The sequence below is a fragment of the Mustela putorius genome, unplaced genomic scaffold, assembly GCF_011764305.1.
Source record: "Mustela putorius furo isolate JIRA1106 unplaced genomic scaffold, ASM1176430v1.1 tig00537227_pilon_pilon_pilon, whole genome shotgun sequence".
Taxonomy (NCBI): domain Eukaryota; kingdom Metazoa; phylum Chordata; class Mammalia; order Carnivora; family Mustelidae; genus Mustela; species Mustela putorius.
Window position 1 is genome coordinate 27,222,225 of NW_025422368.1, and position 20,022 is coordinate 27,242,246.

The 20,022-nt window shown below is 37.7% G+C and overlaps 1 protein-coding gene across 4 annotated transcripts in view; it reads right to left on the bottom strand.

Moving 5' to 3' along the window:
- The window catches only part of DENND5B (DENN domain containing 5B), a 200,935-nt gene that overhangs the window by 127,309 nt on the left and 53,604 nt on the right, over positions 1-20,022 (bottom strand). The window lies entirely within an intron of this gene.

Here is a 20,022-nt window from a genome sequence, read left to right on the forward strand (position 1 = left end):
TCTGGAGAAGCCCATAAGGACAGAAACTGAGGGTCTTAGCCCACAAGGCAGACTGAGGTCCCAGCCAATAGTAAGCAATACAGCCTGCCTGCCAGCCAGGGAGTAAGCCACATTGAAGTTGGTCCTCTGGACCCCTGTCAAACTACTCATCTTATGTCAACAACGCAGAGACAAATTGGTCTCATCACACTCTGCCCAAATTGCAGAACTGTGAGCTAAATAAATGACTATGCTTTAACCTGGTAATTCTGAGGTAGTTTGGAAGCAACAATAAATAACTGGAACAAACAGTGGAACAGAAAGGCAAAAAATCCTTGCCTTCATAGAGTTTACCTCAGAGGAGACAAATAATAAATATAAATTATATAGTATGTTGGGGGCCCCTGGGTGGCTCAGTGGGTTAAGCCGCTGCCTTTGGCTCAGGTCATGATCTCAGGGTCCTGGGATCGAGTCCCACATCGGGCTCTCTGCTCAGCGGGGAGCCTGATTCCTCCTCTCTCTCTGCCTGCCTCTCTGCCTACTTGTGATCTCTCTCTCTCTGTAAAATAAATAAATAAATAAATCTTTAAAAAATTATATAGTATGTTGGAAGATAAAAAGTACAATGGAAAGTTAAAAAATAACAGAGTAAGGAAAGTCAGCAGTACGGGGCATAGGTTGCAATATTACACATGGAGGTCAGAGTGGGTCTCTCACTGAGAAAGTGATGTCTGAGCAAAATTTGAAAGAGATAAAGGAATTTATCTTATCTCCTCAGAAAATCAAAGTGAACTAAGGTACCAATCTTAAAATTTAGTCCCCTGTCACCTAGAGTCCAATTTCCTGAAACAGCACTTGAGGACCACACCATGATCCAGCCCTCCATTTCCAGCTCCAATCTCTGAGACTCCCCTGCTCTCTACACACCCTGTACTTGAGCCATGCCAGATAACCTGCAGTTCCCTTTTAAGTACCATGCTCTCTGGGTCTTTGCAAGGCCTCCTATACCCAGGATGTATTCCTTCCTAGATAAAAATAATAGTTTTTTTCCTTTTTAAAGATTTATTTATTTGAGAGAGAGAGGGAGAGTGTGCGTTGTGTGAACACACGAGTGGGAGGGGGAGAGGGAAAGGGAGAGAGAATCCCAATCTGAGTGTGGAGCCCAACATGAGGCTTGATCTCATGACCCAGAGATCACAACCTGACCCAAAACCAAGAGTCGGATGCTCAACCAACTGCTCCACACAGCTTCCCCTCTTTTAAAGACATGATAGTTTTCTACTATTCCCTTAATAAATTCTGACAAACTTGGTGACTTTAAAATAACTCCTACATTTATTATCTCATAGTTTCTGTGGGTCGGAAGTCTGGGCATAGAGTGGCTCTGCTGGTTCCTTTGTTCCAGGTCTCACAGTACTGTAACCATCCTGTTGTTAAGGACTTCCTTCCTTTCTGGAGGCTCTGGGGAAGAATCCTTTCCAAGTTCACCCATGTTGTTGGCAGAATTCAGTTCCCTGAAGTTATAGGGCTAAGGTCCTTATTCCCTTGTTAGCTATGAGCAAGGCTGCCCCTTGCACCTACTCTCAGGGAGTAGCCTGACATCTCAGGCGGACATGTAGCCCTGACATCTCTGAACTGGCAAGGACACGATGAACTCTTCTCATCCTTGGAATCCTCTGAGTGCCTTTCTACCAAATCTCTTCTGCCAAATCTGAGTTTCTCTTGTAAGGATTCATGGGATCACACTGGGGAAACCTGGATAATCCAATCTACTCTATTTCATGGTCGGCTAACAGCACTACCTATATTGGTCTGACTAAATAAAGAGGAGACAGGAATCTTGGGGGAACATTTTTAGAATTCTGCCTATTACACAGCTCCCTCCTTGTCTGTCTGCTAGGCTCCTACAAGTCTTTAAGATTCTCCTTAGAAGAAACTTTGGGAAAACTTTCTTGACATGTACAAGGAAAAGTAAGGAGTTTCTTCTATAATACAACTTAAAATCCACAAATTAGAATGATAATTTTTATGGCCTGACATTTTAAAATTCCATGAGCTTAATTTTTAAATGAACCACTGCTGTATAAACACTGTACTAAATATTTATTAGCTCATGTGTTAAAATAAAAATATTCCTTGATGGTAAAGTTCAGGACAAAGCACTTCTCCTTTTCGTGGTTAGCATACATGAATGAATATAATGTTCTCCCCTCCACATTTTTGAAAAAGGAAATAGTAGTGTTAAGTTTTTGGAACTGTGTTCTCATAATTCCTATACATATTGCTATCTACTTACCATATCATATTAAAACTGTTAAATTTTATCTCCTCCTTTAGATTTTAAGCTCTTCAACATATTTTTCATCCTTACATTCTTACACATGTTCAATAAAGTTTGTTAAGTAAGTGGACAAATGAATGTAAACTGTACTCTCTGGTCTGAATCATATATTCCAGAGTTTGTAAGACTTACTTAAGTACCAATACTTAAAAATGATTGATTTTAACATTTTATATTGTACTTTATGAAAACTGAAATGCAATTTAAGAAACAAAATTAGCCCAATTTATTTAGAATGTTTTATTTCTTTTTCAATTCATATTACTTATAAATTAGAACCTGATACCTACCTTATTTCAAAGAAAAGAACAAAAAAACATGATTATTATATGATTGTCTCCTGTGGTATCACTTGATCAGAATTTTATTATTCTCTTTGAATCTTAGATTTCGTGGCTAACTTTTTAAAAAGTAAACTTTAGTTTTTAGAATGGTTTTAAGACCATAATACATTATATGTTAAAAAGAAAAAAAAATATGGTTTTCGGACCTACAGAAAAACTGGTAAGATAGTTCAGAGTGTTTCTATATCCCCACCAAGCAGTACTCCCTATTAGTAACATACCACATTAGAATAGTACATTTGTGGGGTGCCTGGGTGGCTCAGTCAGGTTAAGTGTCTGACTCTTGATCTCAGGTCTTGATCTCAGAGTCATGAGATCAAGCCCCGAGTTGGGCTCCATGCTGGGTGTAGAGCCTACTTAAAACAAAAAAAGAACAGTACATCTGTTACAATTAATGAAACAGTATTTATACATTATTATTAACTAAAGTATATACTTTAGTCAGATTTCCCGAGTTTTTACCTCAGGTCCTTTTTTCATTCCTGAATCCCATCCAAAACACCATGCTCTATTCGGCCATGATGTCTCCTTAAGCTCTTCCTGGCTGTGACAGTTTCTCTGACTTTCCTTGTTTTAGATGACACTTGACAGTTTTTGGTTTTGTTTTCTAATGTCTGGCCTTATTTATTTCTTCTTAGAAAATCTCGTTTTTGACTGGACTTACTTAGAGGTAGAAGCCTTCAGAGAGGACAGCCTCCATCTCTTGGCCATCTGTTCTTAGGCCTCCTTCATTCTCTTGGTGAAAGTTTAGCCTATTCTGCAGCTCTTCCTTATTATTTTTTTAGTATACTGTTTCTTCAGAACAATATGCTGACATTTGTGTTGTTGCAGGATATGTGGAGTAACAAGACACTGAATCTTGGGTGCTTCGGTTCTGGGGTTCTTTCCTTCTTTGTTAGGGACTTTCTCACAACATACTGGTAGATAATCTTCTTTAGAAAAGTTTGCAGACTCTGCTAGCTCTATTGGGCCTGAGGTGACAAGGTACAGTAGTATCAGTGAGTCCAGAAATATCCTTCTCCCTTTTAAAAATGACCAAGCTGAGAACACTGAGACTCGCATCCACAGTGCAACCCCGAACAGATTTGTGGCTTTCTTTCTCTATCCTCCTTGATCTGTAGCAGAAATGCCCCTCACTCAGCAGCGGTGGACACGCTCATGGGTCAAGACATCTTGCTTCATGTGGAAGCCTTGTTTGTCATTGCCACCAGTTATGTGGAACACATAACCCTTCCAATTCTTCACTCAGAGCAACAGCGGCAACTTCTGTGGCCATATGCTTCTCGTAAGAGGTATGAAATTTGTATTCAATGTCCACTTCAGTAAGTTTCTTCATTCTAAAGAATTCTAAAGAATGAAGAAAGCTTCATTCTAAAGAATGAAGTAGCTTCATTTTAAAGCAGCCTACCACCTCTGAGGTGCCATGAAAAAGAGGACATTGGCAGTTTAAAGAGTACTGGTCAGCTATTTTATAGGATGTCCCTCAAATGCAATTTGTCTGATGTTTTTCTAAGGATTAGGCTCAGGGGAGGAAGATCATAGAGGTAAGGTGCCATTTTTATCACATCATATCAAGTTACATACTATCAACATGACTTTTCATTATTGATGTTCACCTAGATCACCTGGCTGAGATAGTGCTTGTTGCGTTTCTCTACTGTATAGTTCCTCTTCTTCTTTCCTTTTCCATACTATAATTTTTAAAAGAAAATCACTATACCTAGCTCACACTTAAAAAGGAAAAGCTGGGGTGGAGAATTTACATAAATTACTTGGAATTCTTCTGTCAGGAAGATTCGATTCTCTTCCCCAATTACTGTGTTACTTAACAATTTATTTAAATCATTATGGGCTTATGGATATTTATTTTGTATTTTGGGTCATAATCCAATATACTTCTATCTTGTTGCTCAAATCATTCCATTTTTAACATCTGGGAACTCTTTCATTTGGCTCCTCTGTCTCTATGACATACCCCTATCTACGCATTGTTTTTGTATTTAGCACTTCCTTACTTTCCAGCACTATAATATGCTCTAGGTTCATCTTATATATTTCCTGCCCCCTTCTAGAATCAACCATTCTCTAAGGATTCCTCAATCCTTTAAATGGAGAATGGATTTAGAAACCAAGGTCTGGGTTCCAGGTGTGCTCATTTCTACTGAGGTATCACTGCTTCTAGGCCTTAGAGGTTAATTTATTTTTACTTTCTACTTAAAGATTCAGGAAAAAAGGAAAGTTGCTAATACTAGCTTATAAACAAATTTTTAAACCTCTTTATAACAATATTTTGTTAGGTATTTTCGGCTTCTAAAAAAATATTTTTAGTAGTTGCCTCATATTATGACTTTGCCTTTCCCCTCCACTCTACCAGCCTACCTCTATATCTCAACTCTCAACCTAGAAGGGCAATGGGAGATACAGTTTTCAGCATTTTTGTTTAGATCTTTGGAAAACATATGCCAAGTATATTTTTAGAGATTTATTATCGGCTGATTTTTTAAGTTCTATGTACAAATGTAGTTGCAAAATAGGTACAACTCTCAAAAACAAAAAACTTTACCCTACACTGCACACATGTGGTAAGTTAATACTCCATGTATCTCATCTATCCCAGATAAAGGAGACAAGAACTAAGTATGTATTTCTGTGGAATTCTTGTATTTTTCAGAATTTTAAAAATTTTGGATGGTTTGAAATCTTTCAAATACTAAAAATTTATGTTTTATTAATAAGAGGTTATTTTAAAGAAAAAAAAATTTCCTATCCCTAGGAAGTCTTTTTTCACTATGTTCTTTCAGAACACTCAAAGTAAATATTACTTGCGCAGTTATTCACTTTACCTCATTCTCTTGCCTGTCTTACATGAGGATCATTTATGCAATGTATTTCTGGGAAAGCATATTAATGTTATTATTTGATGCTGCATGTTATACAGTATAAAACAAATCTTCCCTACTGCTAAAAACTTAGTCTCTGCTAAAATGACAATAAGAGAGCTACCCTTTGCCTTCAGGAACAAAAGAAGGCACCTGCCATTAAAATATTTATAGCAGACAAGTAGTTTTCAGCTGTAAGAAATGAGAGACCAGTGCAGTAAAGAGAAAACTATACTCCACAAGACCAGTATAGTAATAGCAGCAATACTGGTGAGATCCCCCAAAAGATGTGGGGTTGGAAAGCTCGGCTGCTCGTATCCAATTTCTCACAAACTCTCCAATTCAAGTTGTCTCAATTAAAAAGCTTTATAGAAGGGGCGCCTGGGTGGCTCAGTGGGTTAAAGCCTCTGCCTTTGGCTCAGGTCATGATCCCAGGGTCCTGGGATCGAGCCCCGCATCGGGCTCTCTGCTCGGCAGGGAGCCTGCTTCCTCCTTCTCTCTCTCTGCCTGCCTCTCAGCCTACTTGTAATCTCTGCCTGTCAAATAAATAAATAAAATCTTTAAAAAAAAAAAAAAAGCTTTATAGAAGATCTTAGAGTAGTTTCCACTCCCATCTCTCTCTCTCTCTCTTTTTTTTTAAGACTTTATTTATTTATTTGACACAGAGAAAGAGCACAAGCAGGCAGAGCGGCAGGCAGAGGGAGAGGGAGAAGCAGGCTCCCCACCGAGCAGAGAACCTGATGTGAGGCTTGATCCCAGGACCAAGATCATGACCTGAGCTGAAGGCAGATGCTTAAACCACTGTGCCATCCAGGCACTCCTCCCATATCTTTTTTTTTTTTTTAAAGAAGTTTTCCCATTACATCACAAATATTTTTGCAGACATTTATCAACTTGACAAATTTCATGTTACCTTACTTTACTTTTGGCTAAATTCACAATGTGTACAGATTGCACTCTTATGCCATCCCTCTTCACAATTCATACCTCTATGCATTTTACATTGTCACTTTGTGAATATAAAATGTACTGTGGAACTCTGTTTATAAACAGAATTGTGTTTGTTTATTTAGATATAAACTATGAACCTAAGTGGGAATTCAAAATTAAGTAAAAAGCTAATAAAATTAAAGAATTATTTAAAATTTAGGGGGTTTGAGAATTGTTTCAGGGTAATATAAAAACAATGAGGCTTTACTATTTTTTTATTTTTTATTTTTAAAAGATTTTATTTATTTATTTGACAGACAGAGATCACAAGTAGGCAGAGAGGCAGGCAGAGAGAGAGGGAGAAGCAGGCTCTTGTTTCCGCTGAGCAGACAAGATGCGGGGCTCGATCCTAGGACCCTGAGATCATGACCTGAGCCGACAGCAGAGGCTTTAACCCACTGAGCCACCCAGGCACCCCGAGGCTTTACTTTTTAAACATATATACTGAAATTATTTTTTCATTTTTAAAAATTAACATATAATATATTATTTGTTTCAGGGGTACAGGTCTGTGATTCATCAGTCTTACAGAATTCACAGAGCTCCCCATAGCACATACCCTCCCCAATGTCCATCACCCCGCCACCCTATCCCTACCCCCCCAACCTCCAGCAACCCTCAGTTTGTTTCCTGAGATTGAGTCTCTTATGGTTTGTCTCCTTCTCTGATTTTGTCGTTTCATTTTTCCCTCCCTTCCCCTATGATCCTCCATTTTGTTTCTCAAATTCCTCATATCAGTGAGATCATATGATAATTGCCTTTCTCTGATTGACTTATTTCGCTTAGCATAATACCCTCTAGTTCCAACCATGTCGTATGTAGCATATGGCAAGATTTTGGTTTTTCTGATGGCTAAATAATATTGCATTTGTGTGTGTGTGTGTGTGTGTGTGTGTGTACACACACACCCCACATCTTCTTTATCCATTCATCTGCTGATGGACATCTAGGCTCTTTCCACAGTTTGGCTATTGTGGACATTACCGCTATTAACATTGGGGTGCAAGTACCCTCTGGGATCACTACTACATCTATATTTTTGGGAATAATAAAATATTTTAAATAAAATCGTATGATAGCTGGGATTTGCTTAAAAATAATACTGAGGTAGGGGGTAGAAGAAACAATGCATTGATAATTTTTGAAGCAGGATACTACTACTCTAGCTACCTCTGTATGTGTTCAAAATTCTCCATGTAAGAAGTTTTTTTTAAAGTCACTATTGCCAAAAGAAAAGAGGTTATTAATGTTAAGTTTAGTAAGTGTAAGCATAGCTTCAGAGGACAGAAAGTAAATGTTTCAATGTGTCTCTCTCAAAGACAATGGCTTGCTCCCCTCCTTTTATAAGACAACCATAGGGATGCCTGGGTGGCTCAGTTGGTTAAGCAGCTGCCTTTGGCTCAGGTCATGATCCCAGGGTCCTGGGATCGAGTCCCACATCGGGCTCCTTGCTCCGCAGGGAGCCTGCTTCTCCCTCTGCCTCTGCCTGCCTCTCTGTCTGCCTGTGCTCGCTCGCTCTCTCTCCCTCTGTCTCTGACAAATAAATAAAATCTTAAAAAAAAAAAAAGACAACCATAATACCATTACGATACCTAAAAAATAATTTCCTAATATCATTCAACCATTATTCAAATTTCCAATTATCTCATAACTGTCATTATTTTCTTTAACAGTTTGTATGAGGACCCAACTGAAATCCATAAACTGTAATTTGTTGATATGTCTTTTATATCTCTTTCAATCTTAGGACATCCCCTCCATGTCTCTTTTTCTCCACGTCGGGGTTTCTTTGCTGAAGTACTTGACAGAGTTTCCCACAGTTTGGATTTTGCTGATTGTATCCCCATACTATGGTTTAACATGCTCTGTCTTCTAACTGGTAATAAAGACTTGCACTGTACAAAAAAGTGGCCACTAAAGTGTTTATTTAAATTTTAATTTTAATTACTTAAAAAGAAATAAAATTTAAAATTCAGCTCTCAGCTGCATACCACACACTTCTAGGGGCTATCATATTAGACAGGGGAGTACAGACATTTCCATGACCACAGAAACTTCTATTGGATAGTACTGATCTAGAAGCTTGACCAAATTCAGGTTTAACTTTTTTTGCCAAGACTACTTGGCAAAGGGTGTGGCTATATACTTCCATCAGAAAGCATATAATGTCTAGCATTCTATTTCATTACCCAGGAGTTCATTTGTATAGGAAGACCAGATAAATGTTTAATTCTTTTCCTACATGTCAATGACTTTCATGTTTAAATCTTTTAAAAAAAAGATTTCATATAATTTGAAAGAGATTTTATATATTTTATAAAATGTTATTATTTTATTTTAAATTTTTAAATTTTATTAAAATTTTATAACAAATCATTTTATAAAATGATTTTATATATTTGAAAGAGAGAGAGAAAGACAAAGAGACCACATGTGGTGGGGAGGGGCAAAGGGAGAGGGAGAAGCAGACTCCCTGCTGAGCAGGGAGCCCGACCTGGGGCTTAATACCAGGACCCAAGTATCATGACTAGAGCCAAAGGCAGACAGACATGCTTAACCAACAGAGCCACACCGGTGCCCCAACTTTCAAATATAATTTAAAAAGTTAAACACTGTTTCAGCTCTCACCCTACTTGGGCTTTCTAGAGCATGTGACACTTGAATCTCCTTGCTCCCTATATTCTGTGATAACAATCTAAGTTCTTTTATATTCAATCATTATTGCAAGAGTCTTTTGCTCTAGTATGTATTTATCTTATTCCTTTGTTGGACAAATATATTCCAAGATGGTTACTTGTGTAGGTCCACAAACTAAGATCATACCCTTGTAAGTAAAGGGTATTTTCTCACTTGAAGGAGGTGGGCACTGCCATTATTAAACAGCTTGGGAAAAAATACCTCATGACATGAAAAGAAACCATGGAAGATCAAACTTAGGTATGAAGAAGAAACTCTTCTCTCTTATTCCCTTGAGCCTAGAGTATAAAGCAGTTCAGATGTGCCTAACGACTCTCCCCACTTTTGGGGAAAAAGGAAATTTCTGCCATGTGGAAGCAAATCTTTACTTCAGCAAGGAGGCAGTCCTAGAAAAGAACGTAATTCTGTAAAGGGCCCCAAAGGGTCAACTGATTCTATAATAAGTGAGAGCAGCCACACAGATATTTTCCTAAACTGGCTATGTTACTTTCCATTTATGATTTTCTTCTATCATCTCTTGAGTATTTTGGGAGAGACCAGTGCAGTAAAGAGAAAACTATACTCCACAAGACCAGTATAGTAATAGCAGCAATGACTGGTGAGATTCCCCAAAAGATTTGGGGTTGGAAAGTTCAGCTGCTCATATCCAAGGTCGTATTCTCTCTTCTCTACCAATTCTTATGGACTGGGCAGTTACTAAGGGAACTTACTATCAGTTACCTCCATGGGTTTCTCTTCTGCTGTTCCCCATACCATGTTTTCCACCAGGTTTTATCTTTGCTCATTTTTTCTTCCTCTACATACTATTCTCCACAGCTCATACTACCACCTATATTAAATGACTTCCAAATATGTATCTCTAGTCTAATCATCCAGGTCAACATTTTCAAGTGCCTATAGGAAATCTTTACCACAAGCTGTTAAAATTCAATGTATTCTAACTTGCACTCCTTATATGTCTCCCAGACTATCTCTTCTTCCTCCATTCCTTCTGTCAATTAATGATGATTCAGAGTACCTGGGTGGCTCAGTCATTTGTGTGTCTGACTTTGGCTTGGGTCGTGATCTCGGGGTCATCGGATCAAGCCCTGCATCAGGCTCCCTGCTCAATGGGGAGTCTGCTTCTCCCTCTCCTTCTACACTCCCCAACTTATGCATGCTCTTTCTCAAATAAATAAAATCTTTTTATTTTTATTTTTTTTAAAGATTTTATTTATTTATTTGACAGAGAGAGATTACAAGTAGGCAGAGAGGCAGGCAGAGAGAGAGAGGAGGAAGCAGGCTGAGCAGAGAGCCTGATGCGGGACTCGATCCCAGGACCCTGAGATCATGACCTGAGCTGAAGGCAGCGGCTTAACCCACTGAGCCACCCAGGCGCCCATCAAATAAATAAAATCTTTTTAAAAAATTGATACCAAGACTCACCAAAGTCAAAACCTGGGACTGACTCCTTCTCTCTAAAAAAGGCTGTGGAAAATAAAATGGAATGAAAGAAATTCCTTTTAGTGTACAAAGTGTCTTCTGTAATAAAGAGGCTTCAATATCCTCATAACATGGAGAATCTTCAGCTGTTCTGTTTCTGAACATAAATATAGGATATAAATATTTAGTTTATAAAATATAAACCAAGCTACATGTGGCCTTCAGTAAACTGCTTAGTCTGTTTTCTGGGAAGGAGAATGGCAATGATAAGTGAAGTTATGTTATGAAAACAGTAACTATCATAAAGATTCTTTTTTAAGTAAGAAAATAATTTTGAAAAAAAAAAGAAAATAATTTTGAGCATAGTTTACAGTGTTATATTGGTTTCGGGTATACAACATATTGATTGGACTTCATATGCTATCCTATGCTCAGCACAAGTGTAGCCACCATCATCACCATGTAACACTATTACAGTATCATTGACTGTATTCCCTATGTGCCTTTTATTCCTGTGATTTATTCATTCCATAATTGGAAGGTTGCGTCTCCCAATACCCTTCATCCCCATAGCCTCTCACTGTGGAAACCATAACTCTGTTCTTTATATTTATAGGTCTGATTTTGCCTTTTGTTCATTTATTCATTTGTTTTTAGATTCCACATGAGTAAAATCATATGGCATCTGTCTTTCTCTGACTTATTTCATTTAACATAATACCCATAGGTCTATCCATATTGTTGCAAATGGCATATTCTCATTCTTCTTTATGGCTGTGCAATATTCCATCATTTTTCACCCCACATCTTCCTTATCCATTTGTCTATTGACAGATACCTAGGTTGCTTCCATTACCTTGGCTTCTTTAAGTAATGCTGCATAATATATATCTTTTTGAATTAGTGTTTTTGTTTTCCTTAGGTAAATACCTAGGGCGCTTGGGTGGCTCAGTTGGTTAAGTGTCCACCTTCGGCTCAGGTCATGATCCAGGGTCCTGGGATTGAGTCCTGTATCAGTTCTCTGCTCAGGGGGAGCCTGCTTCTCCCTCTGCCCCCCCACCCCAAGTCATGCTCATGCTCTCTCACAAAAATAAATAAAATTTAAAAAAAAACAAAAACAAATGATATTTCTATTTTTGAGGAAACTCCATACTGTTTTTTTTTTTTTGTTTTTTTTTTTTACAGTGGCTGTACCAATCATCAAGGCTATTTTCAAAATCCTCCTGCAAGTATTAGGAAAAGTAAGCATGACAGCAGCATGCCTAACAGCATTCTAGACTTGCAGAGTTAGTTCTCCATTTGCTTGCATCAATTTTTCATTAAAAAAAAAAAAAAAAACCCACCCAAACCCTTTAGTAAAATGAATCTATTATTAAGTACTGATTTCAAGTTGGGAGAAATACCTTACATTTACTAATGTAAAATGATGTAAGCAGCATTTCCAACAAATACTGTAAAAGCCAAGAAAAAATTTTTGTATGTGTGTCTGTGTGTCTCTGAATAAAAGGTAACCCTGAATAAAAGAAGATCCACACATCATTATCTAAAGTCCACAATTTATACTAGGGTTCACTCTTGGTGATATACATTCTCAGTTTTAACAAATTTGCAATGACAGGTATCTATCTTTATAGTATTGTACAGAAGAGTTTCTCTGTCCTAAAAATCCTCTGCGCTCTGCCTATTCATCCCTTTCTCCCCACAGCCTGAGACAACCACCTACCTTCTGCTGTCTCCATCCTTCTGCCTTTTCCATAAAGTCATATAGTTGGAATCATATAATATATATATAACCTTTCCAGATTGGCTTCTTTCACTTAGTAATACGCATTTAAGGTTACTCCATGTCTTTTCATGTCTTGGTAGCTCATTTCTCTTTGCACTGACTAGTAGTCCACTGTATGGCTATACCATATCTATTTATCCATTCACCTACTAAAGTCTACTTATCCATTCACTTACTAAAGGGTATCTTGGTATATGTGCTGCCAAAGCAAGCACTAAAGGGTATCTTGGAAGCAACCCTTGTAGGCTTTCAAGTTTGGGCCATTATGAACAGAGCTGCTATAAATGTGAGGTTTTTATGTAGTACAGGGTTTCAACTCCTTTGGGTAAATATCAAGAAGTATGATTTCTGCATCCTATGGTTAAGTGTGTTTACTTCTATAAGAAGCTGTCAAACTGTTTTCCAAAGTGGTTGTATTCCCACTGGCAACAAATTAAATGTTTTCTTTTAACATGTATTAATTTGGTTAGATATTATATTTATGTTGTCAGCCTGGACAACGACAGCTCTGTCATCATTATAGCTACTTTGTGAGTCATTTAACACAAGACTATATTGACTATAAAGGATTATATATAATGAAATTACATATGTAACTAGACAAAAGTATACACTGCCTAGAGAAAACAAGATTCTCTCTAACGTATAAACCAGTGAACTCTAACAATGAATCTTAACTATTATTTTGATGTCTCTGAGTAGCCAGGAATATGGACATCTTGGGGATGACATGTTTACTTTCTTTCTGCTTTTAAGTAATGGCAGTAAAAATGGTCTAATAAGAGTTTTTATAGACCAGAGAAGGAATCACTTCCAAAACCCTACCTGGTAACTTCTCTAGGTCAATGAGTAATAACCACTGACCCAGTGGCTTAAGCCAGACAGCTGATTATCCTTGACTCCGCTTTCCCTCTTATTCTTCACATCTAATCCAATACTTCATCCTACCAATTTAACCTCCTATTTTTCTTAAATCTATCTCTTTCTACCCCCACTGCCACTGCTGTAGTCTGATCTAATTTCATCTCTCATCTGAATTATTACACGTCATCACTGTTCTAACTGCCCCCAAGCTTACTTCCCACCAACTCTTACTCCATAATGTTGCCAAGAAATCTTTCTAAATACAGATGTGATGTTGTTCTCCTTCAAAATTTTTCAAAATCTCAAATTCCTTAACATAGCTTCAAACTTTTTCGCAACCTGACTTTTCGCAAGATGACCCTGCTTATGTCTTAACCCTTTCCACAGGATTTTCTATATCCTTTGTATTCTGCATTCCAACCATGCAGAAATTACTAGCTGCTCACCATATGCACAGTATTCTCTCAAATTAGCTAACTTTTACTTACATTGTTCTGCCACAAATATTTCCTCCAGTATTTCCCCCACCAACCCACCCCTGCATCCCACCAATTCTTGGTCTCCCTTTAGTTCTAAGCTTATAGGCACTGTTTCTGGAAAAGCCTTTACCTCTATCTTTGAGTATAAGAGCTGTATCCTGTTCACTACTTAGGGCCTACACAGTGTCTAATATGATACAAATCCATGGACCATTTGCTAAGTAAATGAATAATTAAGAGTATGGGCTAGCTGAATGAACGTGGGAGGATACTACTGACTTTGTGTGAAGATTTTTATCTTGTTTGCACAAATTCTAGAAGAATAGTTTTATCGTAGAATAAAGGTCATTTAGTAAGAATTTAAGATTTGTCATTATAATCGTACTGAAATTATGAATTCAAATTATTATTACCAGGAGATAGTGGAGCAAGATGACCCTAAATTCACCTCATCCCACCGATACAACTAGATAACAATCATATCAGCATATATAATCCAGAAAATGACCTGAACACTGCCTAACAGACTCCATAACTAAATGCAGAGAAGAGGCCACACTTAAAAGGGTAGGTAGGGTGGAAACAATCAGTTGGGAGCTAAAGGGACCTGCAGGGTTAGTCATGGTAGGGAGGGAGCTTAGGGCATGGAGAGGGGACAAAAACAGACCCTCATATAGGAAATCCTGTATGGGGAAAATAAACCCCATAAGGATTTGAAAATCAGAGGGGCTGAATGTTGGGTTCTTATAACCAGTGGGACTTAAAACCTGGAATTAAAGAAAAAAAAAAAAAATTGGCAGGTTCAGCTCTGGGAGAGCCTGGAGGGTGAAAGGATATTGAGTCCCAGCCTTAAGGACATAGCACAACAGCCCCTGAGGATATAGCACAGAAGCAGCAGTTTGAAAAATCCCTGAGGCATACAGAAGGAAGAGTAGTTTACTCATCTCAGAGGTGTCCTGGAGGGGCAGAGATCCTTGAGAGACTCCTCCAGGAAAAGAGGAGCTGGCAGGTGCCATTTCTTGCCCACACTCCCCAATATAAACATATGGCCACAGGAACCAGCTCAGTGCCACTTATTACCTAACTTGCTTATACCAATCACCACTACCCTCCCCCACTACACCTTGTGGATCCTTCCCCTCTCCCCTAATACGTTCTTGGACAGAGCCCATACAGGGCCATACCACAGGCCTGGCAGTGTGCAGCAGGCCAGACAGGGGCCAGCCACACTCCAAAGTGACTCCTGCCCCAGTTGAGAGAAAAAGGTAACCATAAACAGTCAGACTACAGCTCTAGCAGTGGATGGGAGGCAGACATCTAGTCTGACTGTAGGTTCCACCCACCAATACAAGTTTTTCAGGGGACAAGACAGGGAAAGTGTCCTACAGCTGATGCTACTGTCATCTCTGGCAAATTCAATTCAAACCATGGCAGTCCCAGACTTGCCCACTAGCAGCACAGAGACCAAACACTGCCTATAACAGGCAAAGAGAACCACTGCAGACAAGTGGACTGAAGGAAAAAGTGGCTTAGCTTCAATACCAGCACTCACACAATACGCACAGGAGACACTCCTTAAGTACCAGGTTCTGGTAAACAGGGAATACTGAACTACGGGGCTACAGGACCTCTGCTTCATAAGGCCACACTTTCAAGAGCAGGGGGCACAGTTGACTTTCCTAATGCACAGAAACAGACACAAAGAGGTAGAAAAAAATGAAGACACAGAAGAACATTTCCCAAATGAAAGAACACAACAAAATCACAGCAAGAGACCTAAGCAAACAGAAAGATATAGTATGACTGATAGAGAATTTAAAGTAATGATCCTAAAGATACTCACTGGACTTGAGGAAAGAGTGGAGGACATGGTGAGAAATGTTAAAGGGGACTCTGAGTGGAAAGGGAAGAACAAAAGTAAAACAAGGAGGAAGCAAAAAGCAGTAAAATCTAAAAATCAGTCAAGGGACTCACAAAATAAAGGATGTAAAATATACCTATGTACCTAAAATGTGGGAGAAGAGTAAATAGGTTTAAACTGAAGAGGCCATTAACTTAGTATGGACTGCTATATGCAGAAGATGTCATATGCATGTGCTATGGTAAATGCTGTGAATTGTGTTAAGACTGATGATTCACAGACCTGTATCCCTGAAACAAATAATATACGACATGTTAGTAAAAAGGAAAAAAAAAAGATGTCATACACAAACCTAATGCTAAACATAAATCAAAGACCATTAATAAATATACAAAAAAATGAAGAGAAAAATAAAGCAAAAAATAAAGAGAAAGGAATCCAAGTATATCACTATAGAGAGCCAACTAATCATGAAAGGAGAATAAGGGAAGACAGGTACAGGGAAGAACTACAAAAACAACCATAAAACAAGTAACAGAATGTCAATAAATATATACCTACCAGTAACTACTTTGAACATAATGATCTAAATGGTCCAACCAAAGACACAGAGTGACAGAGTGGATTAAAAAAAACAACCAAGCAGGGGCACCTGGGTGGTTCAGTGGGTTAAAGCCTCTGCCTTCTGCTCAGGTCATGATCCCAGGGTCCTGGGATCAAGGCGCACATTGGGCTCTCTGAACGGCAGGGAGCCTGCTTCCTCCTCTCTCTCTGCCTGCCTCTCTGCCTACTTGTGACCTCTCTCTGTCAAATAAATAAATGAAATCTTTAAAAAACAAACAAACAAACAAACAAAAAACGAGAGCCATTTATATGCTGCCTACAAGAAACTCATTTCAGACCTAAAGACACACGGAGACTAAAAGTGAATGGATGGAGAAGCACTTATCATGAAAATGGAAGTGAAAAGAAAGCTGGGTAGCAATACTTACTTTGGACAAAACAGACTTTAAAACAAAACTGTAGCAAGAGACAAAGGAGGACACTATACAATCATAAATGGAACAATCCAGCAAGAAGATATAATTATCGTAAATATTTATGCCCCAATATGGGAGCACCCAAATACATAAAACAGTTAATAACAAACATAAGGGAAGTAATAAAAAGTAATATAATAATAGTAGGGGACTTTAACACCCTACTTACATCAGTGGACAGATCATCCAAACAGAAAATCAACAAGGCAACAAAGGCTTTGAATGACACACTGGACCAGATGGATTTAACATATATTATCAGAACATTCCACCCTAAAACAGCAGAATACACATTCTTTTCAAGTGCACATGGAGCATTCTCCACAAGAGATCAAATATTAAGACACAAAACAAGTCTCAAAAATTCAAAACGACTGAAGTCATACCATGCATCTTTTCTGACTACCACATCATGAAACCAGAAATCAACCACAAGAACTCTGGACAGAGCACAACTACATGGAAGTTAAATGACATGCTACTAAACAATAAATGGGTCAACTAGGAAATCAAAGGGGAAGTCAAAATTTGTATGGGGATAAATGAAAATGAAAACACAACAGTCCAAAATCTTTGAGACATAGCAAAGGCTGTTCTAAGACAAAAGTTCATAGCAATATAGGCTTACTTCAAGAAGAAAGAAAAATCTTAAACAATGCAACCTTATACCTAAAGGAGCTAGTAAAAAGAACAAACAAAATGCAAAACCAGTAGAGGGAAGGAAATAAAGAAAGATTAAAGCAGGAAAAAAAAATGAAATAGAAACTTAACAACAGAACAGGAACTGGTTGTTTGAAAATGTCAATAAAACTGATAAATTGATTCAGCTTTAGCCAGATCCCCCCACCAAAAAAAAAAAAAAAAGAGAGAGAGAGAGAGGACTAAAAATAAAAAATGAAAGGGGGTAATAACAACAAATACCAAAGGAATATAAATATAGAAGTATATTATGAAAAACTACATGCCAACAAACTGGACAACTTAGAAGGAAGGGATGAATTCTTAGAAACATATAACCAACCAAAACTGAAGCAGGAAGAAATTGGAAATTTGAACAGACACATTACCAGCAATGAAATTGAATCAGCAATCAAAGTCTCAACAAAAATGTCCAGTACCAAATGGCTTCACAGGCAAATTCTACCAAACATTTAAAGAATGTTATTCTCAAACTATTCCAAAAAAACAAAAGAGGAAGGAAAACTTCCAAATTCAGCCTATATGGCCAGGATTATGTAAGGCTAATATCTCTGAGGAACACAAATGCAACAATTCTCAATACAGTATTAGCAAAATGAATCCAAAATACATTTAAGAAAATGATTAATCATGATCAAGTGGAATTTATTCTCAAGATACAAGAGTGGTTCAATATATACAAATCAATCAATGTGATACATGGCATCAATAAGAGGATTAAAAACCAAATGGTCATTTCAATAAATGCAGAAAAAGCATGTGACAAAGTATAACATCTACTCATGATAAAAACCCTCAACAAAGTAGGTTTAGAAGGATATACCTCCACACAATAAAGGCCATATATGAAAAACCCACAGCTAACACGATATTCAATGGTGAAAAACTGAGAGCTTTTCCCCTAAGGTCAGGAACAAGACAAGGGTATCCACTTTCACCACTTTTATTCAACACAGTACTGGAAGTCTTAGCTATAGCAATTAGACAAGAAAAAGGAATAAAAGGCATCCAAATTAAGTTAAGTTAAGAAGTAAAACTTTCACTGTTTGCAGATGACATGATACTATATACAGAAAAGTCAAAAGACATCACCAAAAAACTACTAAAATTGATAAATGATTTTAGTAAGTTTGCAGGATACAAAACCAATGTACAGAAATCCACTGCATTTCCATACACTAACAATGAAACAGCAGAAAGAGAAGCTAAGAAAACAATCCCATTTATAATTGTACCAAAAATAATAAAAAACCTAGAAGTAAACGTAACGGAGGAGGGGAAAGACCTGTACTCTGAAATGTATAAAACTTTGATGAAAAAGATGACAAAAACAAATAGAAAGATATCCTCATGGATTGGAAGAACAAATATTGTTAAAATGTCCATATTAATCAAAGCAATATAGTCATTTAATGTAATCCCTATCAAAATACCAACAGCATTTCTCAGAGAACTAGAACAAATAATCCTGAGATTTTTAGGGAACCACGAAAGGCCCCACGCAGCCAAATCCATCTTGAAAAATAAAGGTGAAGAAATTACAATTCCTATTTCAAGTTATACTACAAAACTGTAGTAATTACAATGATATGGTATCAGCATAAAACAGACACACAGATAACAGAACAGGACAGAAAGCCCAAAAACAAAGCCAAGATTATACTGGTCGATTAGTCTTTGACAAAGGAGGCAAAAAATATGCAATGGGAGAAGACTGTCTTTTCAACAAATGATGTAGGGAAAACTGGACAGCCACACACAAGAGAATGGAACTGGACCACTTCCTTACACCAAACATAAAAATTAACTCAGAATTGGGTCCCTGGGTGGCTCAGGGTCCTGGGATCGAGTCCCGCATTGGGCTCTCTGCTCGGCAGGGAGCCTGCTTCCTTCCCTTCCTCTCTCTCTGCCTGCCTCTCTGCCTACTTGTGATCTCTCCGCTGTCAAATAAATAAATAAAATCTTTAAAAAAAAAAAAGGGGTACAAGACATGAACAGACATTTCTCTGAAGACAATAGATAGATGTCCAACAGACAAATGGACAGATACTCAGTATCACTCATCATCAGGGAAATGCCAATCAAAACTACAATGAGATACACCTGTCAGAATGGCTAAGATCAAACACAAAAGCAACAAGAAGTGTTGACAAGGATGTGGAGAAAAAGGAACCCTCATACAAAATTGGTAGGAATGCAAAATGCAGTGCAGCCACTGTGGAAAACAGGAGGTTCCTCAAAATACTAAAAAGAGAACTAACTTATGATGCACTGTTTGCACTACTGGATATTTACTCAAAGAATATAAAAACACGAATTCAAAAGGATATACACACCCCTATGTCTACTGCAGCAGTATTTACAACAGCTAAATTATGGAAGCAGCTCAAGTGTCTACCAACAGATGAATGGGTAAAGAAAATGAAATACACACACATACACAAAAACACACACACAATGGAATATTATTCAACAATAAAAAAGAATGAAATCTTGCCATTTGCAACAACATGGATGGAGCCAGACAGTATAATGCTAAGTAAAATGCATCAAAGAAGAAATATACCATATGACTTCACTGATAATACGGAATTTAATAAAGAAAACAAAAAAACAATGGGGAGGGAAAAAAGACAAACCA